Source organism: Eleginops maclovinus, chromosome 3 (genome assembly GCF_036324505.1).
Source record: "Eleginops maclovinus isolate JMC-PN-2008 ecotype Puerto Natales chromosome 3, JC_Emac_rtc_rv5, whole genome shotgun sequence".
NCBI lineage: Eukaryota > Metazoa > Chordata > Actinopteri > Perciformes > Eleginopidae > Eleginops > Eleginops maclovinus.
The window spans coordinates 12,085,596-12,099,104 of NC_086351.1; the positions used below are offsets into that span (position 1 = coordinate 12,085,596).

Consider the following 13,509-nt stretch of genomic DNA (forward strand, 5'->3'; position numbering starts at 1 on the left):
ACAGCAGGGACTGACGACTCACTGTCAAGAGACAAATCAGCACACAGACATGCAGAAAAACACAAACACACACTCGCAGGACAGGAAGAGCAATGTCTTCATATTTCCCTCTGAAAAGCAGGAGTTGTTTCATCGAAAACTTAATCGTTTGTGATTCTGTAGGATGTGGAATGTTTTTTAAGACAGAGATGTATGGCAAGCCGTTTGAGTATTTATTCCATATCCTTGATATCAGACGGTAGTGGCCTACACTGGTTGGGTCTTTGATAGCACTTGTTAGATATTTGTTCACACTGGTTTGGCAATTTGTTTTACGAGTTGAATAAAACATTTTACTAGTCATTATTTTTCAGCAACTAGTGGCACTTTTGTCCGACTAGTTTCTACATAAGCCTTACTAGTGTTGCCAGGACTGGCACTAGTGGCACTAAAGTCCCAACTTGTTCGTTTTTTGATTAATTAGTGGCCCTCTGACCGTACTAGTGACGCTAAAAGTCTTACTATTTAACAAGTGTGCTGCAAAAGCTCTGACATGTTAACTAGTTACAAAAAAGAAGCAGAAAATGACCAAACTGGTTCACTAGTGGCATAGTTGATGGCTCTTTTGACCTTACTAGTTAACTAGTGGGTCTCAAAATGTCTACTAGTTAACTAGTGAACCTTGTTCCCTTACTAGTTAACTAGTGAGATACATTAAAATTCAACTGGTCAACTGAAGAGGCTTAAAATGTTTTACTAGTAGTACTACGATCCCAAACGGCTTGCCATAGAGATGCTCTTATGTCAGAGTGTCATTGGAAAAAGACAGGATGCAGATCGTTATTGTCCTCCAATTTCATCATAAATAAGATTGAAAGAAAATATATAAGCACATTAATAATGAAATGTCAAATATATATCGATAAATACAGTCAAGCTTATAGTACAGTAATGGTTTACCCTAATAAGACATGGTCCACCCCCACAGGTGATTTCATTTACTCTAATTAGCCCTCTCCTCTGTGTGGGTGTACACTAACGGCCTCCTCCACTCTCTCAGCCTTTTTTTAACCTGCTGATGTGGGACAAATTACACCTATACTATTTGTATTGGTACATGGAGTCTGGTGACCTCTGGTGATATGTCCGCCCACCTTCCAATCGAGCAGAGGTTTAATCAGCCATAACTATAACAATGTGTGGGTTTGCAAGACTAAAATCTGACACATTTATTGAGAGAGAGAGAGCTAAAGTGAACAATGGAAAATCAATTATTCTCCAGAATGTTATTTTGAAATGCTATAGTCCCCACCCCCGAACCGTAATAGTCAAATGGTGTACAGGAATGTGTTAAACTAATCCAACATGGGTCTTTCATTTATAATTTTGGACATCTCGGCTCTACTGTAAAATCCACTCACAACCTTTTATAAACTTTTGAATCAAACCGTTTCATTTTGTATGCTATAGAACATTTAAATTGCTACGAGAATGTACCTCTACCTGTCACCCCTTTTACATGCCAGGATGTATAGTGTGTCTTGTATTAGCATGCAAACTATAACAAAAACCACGAGCTTAACTTCACGGTTGTATTGTATAAAATGGAAGAGCCTTTATATAAGTCGCACACTCAATTCTGGCTCTTCAATACGTCTTTGTTGGATTGTTTTGGCACCTGGCAACACTGTGGAACAGTTTCAGAACATTTTCGTGCAATGGATGAAGCACAATGACTTTGTACACCGCTGACTTAGAGGAATGACTGTAGAATTTGTGTCAGGTCGCACCTCTATGAAATATATTGTCTGTGACACTCTTGCCAAAGTGCTCTCTCCACAGGTGGGCCGTTTTTCACACAACAGTCCAGTGAGGGTGGTATGTGATTTTGACCTTCATCTTTCCAGCTCATGAACTCTGACAGGAGAGGCTGATGTTTCTCTGTCAAGTCCTTTACGAAGCATAAATGAGAGAGGGGTAGTGTAAACTCAGGAGGACTAAGAGGCTGCAGTGTGCTCTGATAACTCTAAACTGGCTTTAGATCAATATTACAACCTTAGCTACAGTATAGTGATGCAATGAGCTGACAGGACAGACTGACTAATAGGGATGGCCTGCCTCCACACTGACAGCAGATGTGGGAGAGGTGATCTGCTGTGGATCTGTTATCATCAGCATGCTCTTCTCTGTGAATTTCTGTAAACTTTATAAGACTCTGGTACATGAATTCAAAAGCCAGGATTAACTTTTGCTTTTAGATTTTAGGAGTAAAAATGCAATTATTAAATCTCATTTATATTTTTTAACACTTAAAATGACTTCATGATCAAAACATCAGTTATTAAAGTTGCTTTGTGGCCTTACTGTTTTCTGCCTTGGTGAGAAATCCTTTACAAAAAAACGTAGGTTTTATTGAATAATTGGTAAACATCAGCATTGTTTTATCAATAAATCTCTTATTTACTAGCTGACAAACTGGCACCAGTAAATACATCTTGCAGTGCTGCCCACACTTGTGTTTGGTGGTGCTAGGTAAAGATAAAGGCTTGGATTTGTATTTTCATCTGCAAAGAGCAAACCGATTCAAGGAAACTTAAACTAGTGGGTAGTCTGGCAGACGGTGAGATTTCGCTGCTGGGTGGATTGGGTTTTAAAGATGCTAGCAAAGCAGTATACAATGAAGTGTCATGTAAATCGGACCACCATGTTTTACTATACTTGTTTATTTGCTACGGTTAAGGCGGAAAACCACAGTCATAAACATGTTTGCCTCCACAATTCAAATCAACCACCAGCTATAGTAGAAGAGATTGATGTTGTAACCGCAACTTCATGGTGATTCTATCCAAGTTAGATAAATGGATAATATGTACAGAAAGGTGCATTCTGAATCATTTCACAAACATACTTTTGCCGAGGGCGTCAACACGAGCACACTGGATGGTAGAGAGAGAGAGGCGTGGAGTGATGAGGATGGTGAATGATATCCTAATCAGAAAAGGTGAAGATGTGCAAATGTGTACAAAATACAGAACAAAGCGAAGCGACAAATATAATTGTCACAGTTCTACACAATGATTTATTCCTCTTTTTTCTACAAGTTATTTGCATATTTGATATATTTTCAAGGCTGGTCAGTTCTTCCATATTGTTTAACGTTGTGGTTTATCTCGTAAGTAGCATTTTTTATTAGGAAAACTGCAGGGGTTTCTGTTATCATGTGACTCATACCTTATGCTAAAAACATTGTTATGGTAAAATAACTCTGTATGTAAAATTCTTCTGCCTATGTGTTATACAAATGATGCTTGAGTTAGATTTACTAAAGGTGAAACAGGCAAGACCTGTTACATTTATTCAGCAGGCTTCCTTTAATTCTGTCATCTCAACAGCTTTAGACACTCTCCTGCTCAAGCTTGTGTGTGTATGTGTATGTGTATGTGTATGTGTGTGTGTGTGTGTGTGTGTGTGTGTGTGTGTGTGTGTGTGTGTGTCTAGCTAAGGAGGAAACTCAGGGAGACAGTTGCCACCATCATTACAGCACCCAACAGTAAAGTATCGATCTCTTGTTTCAGCAGCTTTTCTTTCCCCCTCCCCTCTCTGCTCCTCCGTTTCTTGCCGCTCTTCATGCATCTCTTTTACACCATGCTTGCCCCTTTATTTAATAAGATTTTGTATTCCTTTTTCCATTTCTTTATATATTAAATATCTTCCCAAACCACCATAAAATCTAATCTCTCCCTCTACCCTCTTCCTTTCTCTTTTTTCATCTCCTCAATTATTTCTCCCTCGTTCTACCCTCACCCCTCCTCTCCTCATGCTGTTTTCCCTCTCCTTGCTGCCCCCTCTTCCTGATTCCTACAGATGTTAACCTTGTAGCGCAGTTTCCTCAGGTTGGAGAGTCACACACACACAGAGAAGAAGCGGTTCAGAGCTCAATACCTCCACCCTCAGGTGATGACGTGAAGTATTCTCTCGCAGCTTGAAGGTAATAAAATCAAACTTTGATGATTCATGGATTTTTACAGCAGCGGATAGAGGGCTGTAAATCACTTTAAGATATCATCCACATAAACCTTGGCACAGAATCATGGTTCCTATGCAGACAGAGATGTATAGTATCGTGAAGTTGCCTTCATGATTCGCTGGACACTTTGAAGGAAACTTAAAAGCCTTTTATTCAAGCTCTTATTTCAATACAGCTGAAATACAACGCTGTGATCTATAAGAGAGATGCAGTCCGACTGATTGATATATTGATTAAAGGGGTTGAAAAACAACTAAACATCTGTGAAATTATCCGTGTCTCAATGGAGTTTCTTGGTGCTGAGAAAATAAATGATCCGTGCAGGCATATTATTAATGAAAGTAATTACACTGAGACAAAACACAACAACAACAACAAACTTTATGCCAAATAAAATCAGAACAAAGGAAAATGATGCAACACTATTGCTAATGCTCATTCATATAAGGCATGGGACCTTGTTGTTAAACTTTAACATTATCTTTGCTGGTAACTTTCACGGTTAGATAAAGAATAATACAATTCAGTTTACAGTTCTGTTTCTTTTTTCATATCACAGTCCAGAAGTCTAGAAAGGTTACCACACTACTTAGAAGAAGAAAGACCGAACGTCATCATAACTTAAATTACAAGCATCACGGCCATGCTGTTTGATACATTAACTTTAACTCTGAAAACTGTCTACTGATTGAGGTAAAGAAAACCAGCCTTAATGAAAATCATAAACACCTTTCATTTTTTTAAGGCCACCTGTTCGGTGCTCTTCTTATTACTGTATAAGAGAAAGAGATTCAGTCATTTGGATAAGGCAGGGGAGGAGGAGGAAAAAGATGAGACAAAGAAGAAAAGGGTTAAAAAGAGGGGAGAAAGTAGAGGCAATAATGGGAAGGGAAAGGAGGAGGAGGAGGAGGATGTGGCAGAAGAAAATAATAGAGTGAAAGAGCGAAGAGGAGTATGGAGGAAACTAGAGGGGAGAAAATTAAAGGAGAATGAAAACAAACAGTAGTGTGTCTGTGTGGCTAGGTGTGTGTGTATGAGAGAGAGGCAGAAAGTGTTGTCAGTTTCTGCTCCTTCACTGTCAGCCTGCGTCAGTTGAAACACTGAAATTGGCATTTTCCCTGGGACAACATACACAGACACACAAATACACACACTGGAAGAGAGAAGTTTTTCTATTTCTGCAATAAAGAAGTTTACTTTAACAATCCTCATTATTCTGAACACCCACAAAGGCGTGGAGTGTGATGCTGCTGTTCATAAATTAACTTCCTGCATCTCCCAGGACCAATTTCAATGATTGAGGTCTTTTACTGTGTTTAATGTCAAAGCAAGTTTCTTTGTTGTTACCAGCAAATATAAATAAATCACTACAATTTATTTAACATTTACGTTTTACTGTGATAGGATTTAGGTAATTCCCAGCTGGTTCATATTTAATGGGACACTTAAATGAAAGAAGAAATTAATTTCCTGCAGATTTTCAAGCCGTTAGCTCAATCAACTAACCCTTCATAAAGAGACGACAAATAATCCCTGCTATGCCCCTGGTAGCTCCACTTCAAATAGCTATCATGCACGAGTGTACAAACACACAAACATTTCAATACAAAGGGATAAACAAACATGCGCATAAAACACACAAAGTTTTCAGGGACACACCTCTTTTGGCAGCAGATCAAGAGCAGGAAGTGTGTGTGTGTTTTTGTGTTCTGTGTGTATTGTGTCTGTGCTTGTTTAGTGAGTAAAAAGGAAGGGCTTCTTGGACAAATCAAGTCTAAATAATCTTCCTATCCTGGCCGTCCAGATACCGACGCTGTGTCCCATGTGGCTTCATTACCGTTGCCGCTAATTAAGCAGCCCCAAATAAACACCATCTTCTGCCTTCATTAACGCAAACACAGCCGCATCAACACATGCTTAGACTGGATGTATTTGTTGATGCCGACATGGATAACCATGGAAATACATCATATCCAGTTGATAATGTGGGAAAATAACAATAAAGATAATATGACGTATTTATTATTCCTTGTAGAGTTTATATTCCCATATGTTTACAATTACCATATTTTTGCATTATTTACCTCTATATGGCTGCTGACCTAATAACGATGCCTGCCTTTCGTTTGCAGATATGAATCTGTTGAATATAATCAATTTATCACAAAGGCAAACCATTTTTAAAATATACATTATATTCAGTATACTTTACGCTACCATTTATAATAATAAAACACGCAACAATTATAGACTTGAACTCTTTTAAATGATAAATCCATATCCACGCTAGTCTTGAAATCAGCAGTATTAAATTAAAAACGAATTAAAAACTAACCATGCTGACATGCTGGAGTTTATCAGTAATAATGGCTCCCATTGTTCATTATCTTTATTATTTTAAAAAGAAAAATCATGAAAATATAGGTAAATTGATGGATTATTAAACATTATAGTTAGCTGTAGCCATACCAAATGTTTATTTTTATAGTCATTTAGAGGTATGAGACGTTGCTGGAGAAATGAATGAAAACATTGGCACAGTTCCATAGCAACATTCACGTGTACAGCTGTATTGTATTAGCACTGACAACGCAAGTACTTAAGCTGTGCCAACACTTCTGACTAACACTGCTGGATAAAGCTGTCCTATAACCATTTATCAACCTCATGACCAATAACTCACTGTATGGATAATGGGAGAGTCACAATATATCCACAACCTCCACTGCATCACTGGATGGAGATGGGATTTATCATCAGCCGGCGAGAGGGCAGACAACAACAGAAGATCTAGTTTAATTAATTTGAGTCTGCAGTGAAAAGTGTGTAATTACAAAAGAGCTGAGAGTGGAAAAATCATTGAATTGAGGTGAATTGCATCAGAATTGTTTGAGCAAAATGCTCCAGAGTCCTTAAGGGACGAGACACACACGCTTTAAAAACTGTGTGTCTGGCTACATACACCAGCGAAAAACACACACAATCTGTACAACAACAAAAGTGTGTGTGTGTGTGTGTGTGTGTGTGTGTGTGTGTGTGTGTGTGTGTGTGTGTATGTGTGTGTGTGTGTGTGTAATAATGCGCAAAAGATAAATCATAATTGTTTACTGAAGTCTCAGCACTTCAATTTATTCCTCCATTAATGCTCAGAGTAAGACACAGTGCAGAGTGAGGGAAGCATTTGATTATGAAGCTGTAATGTAAGCAACAGCAGACCGCCACTGAACTTACACGTTTTCTTTCATCAAAAACAGAATTGATCCCTGATTAGCATACAAAGACATTTGGCTACAAAATGGTTGGAATGTGCAAATGTTTGAGGCGTTTGAGGAGTGCAGTGTTGCGGTTGTTCATAGAGTTTTGCTTTCACAAAGTGTGAGGTTGATAATGTCAGAGGAGCTGCAGATTCAGTGAAAGTCTGTGATAAAATGCTTCATAACCCCGTGACTAAAGGACATCTCGCCTCTCTTCTCGTAACCCTTAGAATCTCCATCTTTCTTCGCTTTTCCCATTTCCAACAGTTTACCCTTGAGCACCCTTTGAGGACAAAAAACACAACAGTTGTACTTGTTTCCCTTTTTTGAAGTCACAAACCCATGTGTTTAGGAGATAAAGGGAGATATTATCACTGCCTGTACAAAGGTTGAAGTGTAAGCATTGTAGCCTCACATTTTAAGCCCCAGTTTTAATGGAGGAGGAAACTGCAAGATTTTAGTAAATCAGATTATCTGAGTTTTAATATGGGTCACAAATTAACAAATCACCATCCTGTGTAGAGTTTGCAGTGTTAATGGGTGCTGATTTTTCAGTGACAATTATATGGAGTTGACAAGTTGATTGGAGTGTTGTTTGTTCCCTCATAGAGTTGGTATGTGACTCTGGGGAAAACTGCTTCAAAGTCTTTAATAAACTATGAAGGTTTTAAACATACTAACCATATATTCTAAATTTTAAAAATGTTTTATCGGTTCAAAATATCATTGAGTATAATCATGCTGCAGTTCAATTGATGAGTTAGAAATGGGCGTAAGTATAGGCACATGATATTAAGTTCAGTTGAATTTTCCCAGCTTTCTGGAACTTCCTGAAACCCCTAAAGTATTTTTGATTTCAGTCAGTTATTGCATCACCACACACTTGACACATGGTGGAAAAACAGTCTACAGTACACATGGTTAATTTGCCTGTCACCACCGGAGGCCATGTTTAGCATGTTTCTCATTTCCTGTATCTATATGAACATATATATTTTATTTTTCTTTAAGGACACTCATTGTGTGAGATATTCCATTAAATTGAGTCAGAGTCAATCCCATTAAAATCACGTTTTCCTGTGTTGATGCATTCATGGAAAAAGTGCCACAGTTGACAGCGAAAGAAGCAAAAGAAAGACATTATGACATCATATGTGACACCACATTGAAACATTCACAAGTATAAAATAATGAGCGCGAGAATTGTCACCTATAACGATCTTCAGTTCTGCCGTATTCCCAGGGTTGTGTGTGTGTGTGTGTGTGTGTGTGTGTGTGTGTGTGTGTGTGTGCGTGCGTAAACAACAGTGAATGTAGATTTTAGCAGGTTAAATTCAACAGTCCCTTACTTCTGCATCCTACCTCGGACAACACCCATCTTTAAACCCAGCCTTCTGTTTGATCAACTCAACTCAACTACACGCCTGTCAACGTTCCAGACTCATATATTTTGCCATCAGGTTGGCAAAATATATGCCACAGACATATAATCAGCTGGCAAAGTGCTCAAAACCACCTCTCTGCTGTCTCCAGGACCACATACTGACATTAAAACACACACATGCATCATACAAAGGTGAAACCAGTTCCAGTGCATGCGCATAAATGGTGCCTAAGGAAATATAGGCAACCGACAGCTATTGTAACAAAGTACTTCATGATTTAGACTTTAAAAGGAGTGATACATTTGACCTTTTGAAATATTGTAATTGAATAACACTAAAGCAGCTATGACCAATTATGTTATGTGCAAGTATCACACATTGACCTGTACTGTATGTTAAAGTTGTTGCTCGTAGTGAGAAACCAGAGTTCCCCTTAGCTTTATGGATCTTTGTAGTGTCAGTAAATGTATTAGTGAGGGTTGATCTGAATCAGTTATAGTCACTTTGCTGTTAAATGGCAAAAAGCAACCCCATGAGGCAGCCATGATGAATCTATCCTAGATCTCTCATCCAAAAAACATTCTCACCCAACCTATTCCATTTCTTTTCCTGCATGGATCCCAAGTTCACACAGCATGTAGGTTTGAAGGTCTCTCCACTGAAACCAGATCTGATGAAATGTCTTTAGTCGGAGAGTACAAACTCACCTATTTCACGGAACGGAAAACACTGAGGCCCCAAATGAAACAGATAAAAAGCTTCTCCATTCTGTCTCACACAAAATAATTTCCATTTTACATCACGCTCACATAGCGAGTGGTAAATGACATTTCCCGGGGCCAACTGTTAAACATGGTCTGCTTCACACACACACACACACACACACACACACACACACACACACACACACACACACACACACACACACACACACACACACACACACACACACACACACACACACACACACACACACACACACACACACACACACACACACACACACACACACACACACACACACACACACACACACTGCATGTGGATGAAAACAAACTGTCTTGTCCCTCTCAGCTCTCTCTGTCTAACTCCTACTTGTGCCCTTTAATATTCTGAAGCCGGTCAAACTATTTAAGGTGGCATTAAACTCTGCCTACTGCTTTAATGTGTCCAGTGAATATCACAACAGCTGTAAACCGCTCTGATTGTAACCTTTACATGATATATTATTCTTTGAGTTTAATATTTTTGCCATATTTCTTCATAAAATACAACTCTTCATGACAGTGAGTGTGGGGGTTTAGAGATAACATGACAGGTTGTGATTCATTTATTCAAACTGAAAACTTTTTCAGCATTAGATCGTGTGTTTACCAATGAGACACAGGTGTTTCACCTCACAGGGCGCTATGAAAGAAAAGCCATTCAACACATACTGTATGAACAGGGTTTTCTTTATATTCTATCAAGGCATATCCTAATGGTGAAATAAGGCCAGCATTGTATTTGACCAACTATGTTTTATCCTGTGAAAGTGCTGTAAAAATTATTTCTGTAATTTGTTAATCGGAAAACTGCTGAAGCTGACTAGAGAGCACAACGTTTACTGACTGGCTGTGACTCTTTCTATTGCAAAGGAAGAAGATGCACTGAATAACCTGAATGCACACTAATAAATAAACTAAATAATTAAAAGGCGCAGAAACACGAGTTCATAAGAGGGCCTGTTTTTTTACATAATATAGAAAGATGTCCAGAGTGAATTGGGATTAAGCATGAAGGGAAAGACTTCCCATATATCAGAAAACAGGAAGTTACCATGTAGTTCTTCTATCCTGAGAACCTTATTCCTCTATAAGAAAGCTAATGTAAATGGCTCTGTGGCTATTTTTGCGCAGGGAAGGTTGAGTGCAGCAATACAGCATGCCGCAACGACCAGAGCACTGGAGTGGACCATGATCTGGATGGGATAACTGTGCTTGTGATTGGTAAATGCTCTGTTTGAAACACGCAGCAGATTTATTCCAGGGTCCTTGAAAGAGGAAGTTTGTTATCATTTATTCCTCCATCTACCCTTTTCCCATCCTGCTCCTGATTCCAGTCTTCTACCAGGAAGTCCATCCCTCTCTCTCCAGCCCTCACCCTTTCCCTCCCTCAGACATGTGGAGATGGATGGACAGTTGTGCAGGAGTCCTTGGCTGAACTGTAGAAGTGCTGACGTGGTGCAAAGCCCTCTAACAGCGTGATGACGCCTCTATCTGTCTCTCCATGATGCACTCTCTTTCTCACACACATATACACACTCACAGGTGCATGAACAGATAGGTGCCTCATTTACTAATGCAAGGCTCCACATTTACACAGAAAAGAGCAAACTTGCATGCCTTATATCTGCTCACAGATGTATGTGCTCACACATGCAAAAAGAACATGAACAGGCACTGGTGCATGCACAAACACACACACACACATGGCTGTGCATGCATGGCAGAGCACATACCTCTCTATCACCGTCTATCCATCTACTGACACCTTTATCACTCCATCCAGTCTCCTTTATAATCAGCATTAGTCTCTATTGTCACTCTCCAAACATCACCAACACAAACGCACAGATGCGCTCACACACACACACACACACACACACACACACACACACACACACACACACACACACACACACACACACACACACACACACACACACCCACACACACACACACACACACACACACACACACACACACACACACACACACACACACACACACACACACACACACACACGACAGCTGAGTGATGTTGGAGTGTGTATTTCTCTTCTGCCTGTGTTAAAGTGAGTCATCTATCCTTCCACAGCTTCATTACAACCTGCAAGGGCAAACACTATCTCTCCCTCCCCGTGCCTCTCCACATGGAGGGAGGGAGATATTCAGAGGGATAGAAGGTGAGATCTCCCCCTCTCTCTTTCTCTTTGTATCCCCCCTCATCTTGCTCTTTTTCTCTTGTTCACTCGTCTCTATTTTTATCTTTCATTTCGACATCTATTGCCTTATATCTTGTGTTTTCAATCACACAGTCTTTCTCTCTTTCCTCTCCCACCTAGCCTTGAGCAAGTGCCAGCACGGGTTAGGCAGCCTGTGATGTAAACATGTTACCCTACTGAAAGGTGCAGAAACAGAGTTGATAGATACACATGCATGTGTGGCCAAAAGAATGTGGACACCCCTGCCATGATAACTCTTAGTTTTGGGCATTTTTTATAGAGTTGTTATTAAAGAAAAGCTTAATAGAATGGCATACAGTGATAGTTTGTACTACAGTTTGATTCCAACTTTCCGCAGTAAGACAATTATTATAGAATTAACGCCAAGTTAACAAATTCCTTCAAGTTGTTGCTCTGATATTCCGATCACAAGAAAAATACCTATGGCCAACTCTTTGGTGGCGGCATAAAAAATAAGGAAACCATTTTCAGACTTTCATGTTAAAGAAAAACTTGATCTGCAAAGAGCCCCCAGTAAGCTGTTTATGCCACCAATGAATGGCTGGGTTTCTAAATAACATGTTCAAAGCATCTCATACCGGTAAAATGTTTAGGTAGTGTATCCTGACAGACAGATAATGTAAAAGAGGTACTAAAAAGGGAATTAGAGAGGGGTAAGGTCATGTAAAGGTCATTTTTCTATAGCGGGAGGCAGAACGAAAGACGTGAAAAAAGTTTGTGTTCTTAGTGGCCTCTCGCACTTCAGACAGAGATCCTGCGTAGAAAGCTTCCATTTTCCGGCTCCACAGTAAACATGAATAATGCATAAGTAAAACCTCTTATTCTCTAAATTTTAAATGTCTAGCTGTTATCAAAAATAACTTCATCTATGGAGCATTAGCAGGCTTGCACGCAACAGAGAGGCCACTGCAGTACAATACAGAGAAGTTCTTTTCATCATTTGAACTTTTTTTTTCCCAGCACCCCTGTATTAAAATCAAAACATGAAAACAAGTCACATTGATACTAATTGATACTAATTTATTCATGAATGCAGTATCTGATAAGTAAAAAATATATGACTTATCACAAGGGCATTAAACATACTTCAGGTTGTTCAACTGGGACCCTCCAATGAGACACAATACAATGGCATGACTCACCGAATGGGTAAAAACGATTCAAGTCTTGGACTCCCTCTACTGGCTTGCAGCGCAGGCTGATACAAATTCTGTGATCATGTTGCATCGTCACTACTGAGGCTTCTCTTCAATAGAATATCAGACTGCCTCCCTGAGAAAGATTAAAACCAGTTGTTAGAAAATACACCAGTCAAATGCTGAAACTCTGGAGGAGCTATGCTATTCTTTGTTCCAGTAAGACTTCATCATCAAACCAGTTTTACATCATGTACAGTCACCACAAACAAAAGAAAAAATAAGACGGATAAAAACAAGAAAACAGTTGATATTGAGCTTAATATAGTTAAATGGTTTGGGGAAAACACTGTAGTTCAGGGAGGAGTTAAAACAAATAGTCATAAGTTTCCTATTGATTGCTTGCAAGGTCTCTTATCCCAGCAACAGCGGACAGGTTCATTACTCTAAAAGACAACCTTATGGACAGTAAGGACTGATAACGCTGGATCAATGCCACTGATCAGTTTCCACCACAGATTGGATAAGTACACAGAGCTAGATTAGACAGAAAGGGCATTCTCATTAAATGAAACATTTCAGAGAGTCTGTTGGCTGCTTTACACAATAAGCAACCTATAGGATGTTGTGTAATTATCCGGTTTGCTCAGCCTCACAGAAATAAAATTGAAATCCTAGTTCACTGAAGTACTTCAGTAATACTATCAAAATAGAGGTACCG

General features: G+C 39.2%; 1 long non-coding RNA gene across 1 annotated transcript in view; it reads right to left on the reverse strand.

Moving 5' to 3' along the window:
* Nucleotides 1-13,509, reverse strand: part of LOC134862160 (uncharacterized) — an 80,155-nt gene that overhangs the window by 64,755 nt on the left and 1,891 nt on the right. Inside the window, exon 2 of the long non-coding RNA XR_010165472.1 lies at nt 12,795-12,924. This is a non-coding gene — a long non-coding RNA (uncharacterized LOC134862160). The remainder of the gene's footprint in view (nt 1-12,794; nt 12,925-13,509) is intronic.